This window comes from Thalassophryne amazonica, chromosome 2 (assembly GCF_902500255.1).
Source record: "Thalassophryne amazonica chromosome 2, fThaAma1.1, whole genome shotgun sequence".
NCBI classification, from domain to species: domain Eukaryota; kingdom Metazoa; phylum Chordata; class Actinopteri; order Batrachoidiformes; family Batrachoididae; genus Thalassophryne; species Thalassophryne amazonica.
In genome coordinates this window covers 85,862,256-85,869,608 of record NC_047104.1, presented here as the reverse complement: position 1 = coordinate 85,869,608, position 7,353 = coordinate 85,862,256, and positions in this window count along the sequence as shown.

Here is a 7,353-nt window from a genome sequence, read left to right as displayed (position 1 = left end):
TAAGCTTTTTCTAAGTCCACAAACACACAATGTAACTCTTTCTGGCCTTCTCTGTACTTCTCCAACAGTATTCTCAGAGGAAACATTGCATCTGTAGTGCTCTTTCTCGGCATGAAACCATATTGCTGCTCACAGATCTTCACCTGTTTTTTAAGCCTAGTTTCTACTACTCTTTCCCATAACTTCATGCTGTGGCTGATCAACTTTATGCCTCTGTAGTTACTGCAGCTCTGCACATCACCCTTGTTCTTGAAAATAGGAACCAGCACACTTCATCTCCACTCCTCAGGCATCCTCTCACTTTCCAAGATTTTATTAAACAATCTGGTTAGAAACTCTACTGCCATCTCTCCTAGACATTTCCATGCCTCCACTGGAATGTCATCTCCAACTGCCTTTCCACTCTTCATCCTCTTCATAGCAGCCCTCACTTCTTCCTTACTAATCTCTTGTACTTCCTGATTTACTCTCACCACATCATCCAGCCTTTTCTCTCGCTCATTTTCTGTATTCATCAGCTCTTCAAAATATTCCCTCCGCCTTCTCAGCACACACTCCTCACTTGTCAGCACATTACCATGTGCATCTTTTACCACCAACCTCTTTCTCCTTATGCTTTCCTGGACTGCTTCATTCCACCACCAAGTCTCCTTGTCTTCCTTCCAATGTCCAGATGTCATACCCAGTACTGTCCTAGCTGTCTCCCTCACCACATCTGCAGTACTTTTCCAGTTGTCCAAAATTGTTTCCCCTCCAACCAGTGCTTCTCTCACCTGCTCGCTAAATTTCACACAACAGTCTTCCTCCTTCAGCTTCCACCATCTGATCCTTTGTTGAGCTCTCACTCTCTTCTTCTTTACCTCTAAAGTCATCCTACAAACAACCATCCTATGCTATCTAACGACACTCTCTCCTGCCACCACCTTAAAGTCTCTGATTTCTTTTAGCTTGCATTTCCTATAAAGAATGTAGTCCACCTGTGTGCACCTTCCTCCACTCTTATATGTTACCTTGTGCTCCTCCCTTTTCTTAAAGTAGGTATTCACCACAGCCATTTCCATCCTTTTTGCAAAATCAACTACCATCTGTCCTTCCCCATTCCTATCCTTGATACCATATCTACCCATTACTTCCTCATCACCTCTGTTCCCTTCACCAACATGCCCATTGAAGTCTGCTCCTATCACCACTCTTTCATGCTTGGGCACACTCTCCACCACCTCATCTAACACACTCCAGAAATCTTCTTTCTGCTTCATCTCACAACCTACCTGTGGGGCATATGCATTGACATTCATCATCACCCCTTCAGTTTCCAACTTCACACTCAACACCCTGTCAGACACCCGCTTAACCTCCAACACACTTTTAACATACTCTTCCTTTAAAATGACCCCAACACCATTTCTCTTCCTGTCCTCACCATGGTACAACAACTTGTACCCACCGCCGATGCTCCTGCTCTTACTTCCCTTCCACTTGGTCTCTTGCACACACAATATGTCTACCTTTCTCCTCTCCATCAGCCAGCTCTCTCCCTTTACCAGTCATACCACCAACATTCAAAGTCCCCACTCTCATTTCCACCCTTTCATTTCTCCTCCCGCTGTTTGTGGGAACGTTCTCCTCCTCTTCTTCGTCGTCTTTGCCCAGCAGTAGCCCAATTTCCACCGGCACCCTGTTGGGCAACAGCACCGATGGCGGACGTTGTTAACCGGGGCCGTGACCAATCCAGTATGGAAATTCAATTCTTAGTCTGCATAGTTGGGTTGGCTTGTTTTACGCCGGATGCCCTTCCTGACGCAACCCTCCTCATTTATCCGGGCTTGGGACCGGCACTCAGAATGTACTGCCTGCACACCCCAATACAGATGCACTTCAAAAACTTCCATTGATGAGCTGAACACCATGAAGTCCAGTTGGAAGAAAACATCTCTGCTCTTCAAAATAGGAGAAAAGTGTCTTCAACAACACCAGAGGTCAAAGCTGCAGATGAGACCTTCATCTGGTCCTGAGAATCCAGCATAACGTCACCTGCTTCTAAATAAAAGGCTCTTTAAACAGCAACTATTTTCTTATTTTTTAAAAATGCTGTTTCATTTTATATTTTAACAATAAATGAATGGATCATTAAAAATGTCCACAAAATCAATGTCAAAAGACATTTGCACAGGTAGAAGCTCTCCACGTATTGTGCACAATTTTAAAACATTCACAATCACTAGTCAAATTCATATCTTAGAAATGACTGTCCTGATCACAACATTAAAGACGATCACCGATTTTGATGTAATTACAAGTTGAAATAACTCAATTAAAAAAATTCATCATGAGGTTTATGTCACAGAAATCCTACTTTACAATCACACTGCAGTCATTCTTAAATTATTTCCTGTTGCATTTATTATAAACATTTGTATTTATTTACATTGTTTTTTTTTCTCATTGAAATGATATATGAATAATTTACCAGACTTAGAAACCAACAAGAAATTATCTAATCTGAAATAACAGGTGGTTTTAATTTACAGATGAAAGGTTTCTAAAGAACTGTTATTTCTACCTGGTTCTTTTTATGTAAAATTCTGCCCCTTACCAAAAACCAAACCATTGTATTCCTCATTTGAGTTTATTGAAGGTCATGTTAGAAACCAGGCCTGGGACCCTCACAGACAGCGTACATCTTGTGAAAGGCCCCTAAAATGAGTCATACAACACTTTTTATACCTTGAGGGTGTTAACATAGGTGTGGTTTAGTCTCACATTTCTAATGTTACTGGCTCTCACCAACAGGGGGAGCGCTCCCTGTGTCTGAAACTTGGACAGGTGATAGAGTAAATACTTAATAGCTAACATAAAACAAAGAATTAGCAAAGATATTATCTAACAAAACCTTTTATTTATTTATTATGCTATTTTAATTGCGAGTGTTCTCAAACTTTTTTTGCAGTAATCAGAACGTTTGAGGTAAAAAAAAAAAATCTGCAAGGATTTTTCTTCAGAAAACTGCTCTATAAATGAGCAGTCCTGTGACACGTTTCTGTTTTGTACAAATCAGTGGTTTCTGCACTGATCGGTTTTGTACAGATCAGTGGTTTCTGCCACTAGTCTTCCGTGTTTTGGCCCGATGCATCGTGCCTATTGGACAGTGCAAAGCTGCGTCACAGCTCAGAGTGGCAAAAGTTGGATTGGGTTGAATTTTGACCGCATCAGCCTGTTGACAAGCGGCAGTGTGCGCTCCCGTCAGAAGCGTCGCTTTAGCTCGGCTTTTGACATGACGCTGACGTGACGCGTCTCATTGAAAATAATGCTTTTTAGACCGATTCATGATGCCTCTGACACTTCCAAAGCGCCCTTAAGCGCCCTTCCAAAGCACCCTTAAGTCTGACTGATACAGCGCACCAAATGGCGACCATATGACAATTGGAAGCTATTTACACTTACACTGCCATCCAGTAGATGTCGGTGTTCTATGTTTGTCAGTAGCTGACAGTGTACCGGAGTCAATATGAGAAAGTTAGCGGTTAATGTTTGTCAGTAGCTGACAGTGTACCGGAGTCAATATGAGAAAGTTAGCTGTTATCGGTAGCTTCCGCTATTTTTTTTTAGCCAGTTTATCGTTATAAAAGCTAACTTTTCAGTTAGTGGATTAGCGGTTATCAAAGCTAATTCTGGTTAGCTGTGCCCACCACTGAATTTCAGACATGCAGAAACAGGAAGACATCAAATTCAATACACGTCTCACTTATGGTACTAGCAATGAGACTCACTCATGATAACAGCAACATGAGACCTAACTAAACCAACTGAACTACAAAAACACAACAAATCAATAACACAACACTGTTAAACTAACATGAATCACAATAACAACATTTAAAACCCCAAAACCTTGAACTCCCATGGTGCATTGCAGCACAATGTCCATTGTTTACTGGTTAGCTAAAATTGCTAATATCTCCAAAAATATTTGTCCTATCAACTTTCCATTTTCACAGTTCATCCTTGACCCAAAATACACAAGCACACCAAATGGCTAATGTCAGCTCTCCCCAGTTTCTGCATGGTTGAAGCCATACACACAAATGCACACAGAGGCCACTTGGCTATTATCATATAGATAAAAGGGTTGAGTTCTTCTTATAAAAACTGTTACGGTCTCAGGTCTAACATTTTTGACACACGCCATTCCAATTCATTATACAAGCTTTCCATAATTTATTACCACCCTTGAAAAATGTCAGCTACCTATTTTATAAATACTACCCAATCTCGAGCCCGTGGATCCCCACAGGCAGCACGCTAGTACGGTGCCAACTTTGATCATTTGTGTATGCACACATGATATTCTGCATTGTCTGCAAAATCTCATGGAGAGAAGTAACTATTTGCCAAGGAATCACCTCCAAATAAATGCATTACAGCTTATTTTATTGCAGTTGATTTTGTGTTGTGTAACATGAATGAAGGCATTTAACACCAAGTAAAAGTTTTGAATTTTGCAGGCAAATCAAAGGGGATTACACTGTTAAAACAAGTAGTTAATTGTCGGTGAAACATTTTATGTGATTGTTTTTTTTTTCTGGATTGGATTCAGTGAAGGTGTGATGGTGACACGGTGGAGTCGTACATATTTTAATCTGTGGGTTAATTTGTTCTTTCATACGTTACAAGGCCTTGTCATTTGGGGTTCGCAGTGTGTTGCAGCACTGTCTGAATAGGATTGTGTGAGCAGTGACTAAAGATCTCTGGAACCAGTGATGGCTGAGAACAGGCGAAGGCAAACACTTGATCCAGGGTTCATGTTAGCATCAATGCTTATTTGGCACTGGGACAACACTGCCTACTCCCCCCAAGGTAACAAAAATACTGAGCCATTGTATTAGTTCATTTGTTGATTGTCACAATACATAAATTGGGCTATTGTGACACGACTTTAAGTAAAAACCTCTTTTTCAGTTTGTTTGTTTTTTTATCAATATGTTCCAGTGGAATATGTTAACATATTCAAACGGAGACATTTCTTTTAATAAAGCTGTAATTACTTTCATATTTGCACTTGCTATTATTGTAAAATGAAAGCTCTCATATTGATTAATATTTCATTAGAGTGCTGAGGCAACTGAAAAAAAAAATGTTAACGTTTCCCATTTAACCATACAATATTAATAAGCACTTAGTAAGCCCTCGCTCACCGCTGCATAGACTGTGTATGTAAGACAACCTAAGCCTCGCACTCAGACACTTGGTTATTGTCAAATTTCTTAAGTAACAAACATGTAGACAAAAAAAAGCTTTGGGTGTGCTAAACTAAGGATTAAGTTTAACCTGGTTAATAGTTTAATGGGTGAGCGCATAGAAAAGGGTCATATTGGTGATTGCTTGCATAGGCGGCTTTACAACCGAGCTTGATGGGACTGCCTACACCACATGAATTTTTGTATCTCAACCATAACCCATTGTATGCTATTCAAAATCCTGTCTTCAGCCTTATTTTCATTCATTCTCTGACCGAGCTGGTCCTAGAGCACCCCCTAGTTTCTCTAGCATCTTATACCCTGCACTTTGTTCACACCACAGATTGTAATACATCTTTAAATGCACTGCAAGGTGTTCTTTTTTTTCCTGTTTGCTTTGGTAGAAAGAAAGTATGATTAAAAATAGATTTTCTTGGCAAACAACTCTGTCCAGTAGCAAGAACTTGTTGAAATTGAGAAACACGAGGATGAGAGTATACACAGAAGGAGAGAGAGAGAGACTAACTGCATAACTGAAGAACTCCTATCCTGGCTGTTGTACTGTGGACACAGTGGTGGTGCATGTGGGGCTCTGTGCTAAAGAAGCCCCCCCGCGCCCAATTTGCAACTGATATTTCTTTTTATTACAATTACTATCAATCAACATTTATTCTATAACCCTTTACAGAAGGCAGATGGTGTCCAAAGTGCTTGACAGTAAAATGAAATCTCAAGAATTCACAAAAATAAAACATATATATCATAGAGGTAAAAAAAAAAAGGCACATAAAAACATGTCACAGCACCACTAGGCATTAAAAGCCAGTTTAAATAAATAAGCTTTTAGCTTTGATTTACAAAGTGCTAGGTCAAAAATATTGCAGAAGTCAGGAGGTAAATTGTTCCACAGTCGGGACAGCTACAGCAAAAGCATGATCACCCCAAAGTTTATATTTTGACTTCAGAACATCTAAGTAAAGTTGACCAGACGCCCATTATGTCCTACTGTAAGTGCGGAGAGTTAAAATTTCAGACAAGTAGGTGCAAGGCTGTTAATAGCTATACTATCCCTGGGTGTATCTCTTGTGTCCTGTTTAAATGAATTAACAGCATGTATGCAGTAGATCATTTTACCTCCACTGAGGAATACTAAACTTGGGGGCAACGACTGCCTGTATGTATTCAAAATCGATAAATCTGTTATTGTGGCTGGACATACTCGTATGTGCACAGAAATGTGATCAGAACGACAATCCAGCTGCTTGCTGCGGGACCTCTGGAAAAAATTAATTAAAATCTCCTTGTCATGCCACCAATTCTATAGTCTGCAAATGCTACACAGACCTTTCTGGACACAGAAATATAATGCATACTGTGCTGAGCTGTGGAAGCTCAGCTGGTCATTCTCAGAGGCAGAGCCGGACTCTTCTCCTTGGAGCTCCCCAGGGGAAGTGAGTTCCAGGCAGCCGTGGGTCCCTGTCCAGCTGCTTCCTCGATGTGGAGGCAGCCAGAGGGTCACAGACAAGGCTCCCTGTGACACTGAATTATCTGCCTGAGTGTGATTGTGCCTGCTGGGAGGGACGCTCAAGATTGTGTGAGTGGGAACGTGTGTGTGTGCATATGACACACACTAAAAACAACAGCATTTTGCTTCAAGCACATCTTTGTTTTCAAGGTTTAATATTCATCTGCTGCATGTCAACACGGTGCCAGCATTCGCTTGAAATGTTGACACAAGTAGTCTTTGTCCATTTAAAACTGCTGCCCCATAGAGGGTGCTCTGGCTGCTTCCAAATGCAGCTCAGGCTCTTGTGGTTAAAAATGATTGTGTGATATAAAGATGCCAACAAGGCTAAAGATGCACATTGTTCACGCCACGTCAGCCTTACTGGTTTGTGTCTTTTCTCCATCGTATGAATATGTACTTTTTGCATTCATAAAGACAAATAAGACTGATCAGATCTCAGTATTCAAAACTGAGCAGCAGTTGTGGACACAAGTTTACACACAACTTTGCTAAAAACCTTCCAACTCATTTTTCCCCTACTTTATAAATTACTTTTTCAGACAATATGTGTTTAAGGTAGACATAATGGCTACTTTATTTTATGGCTGA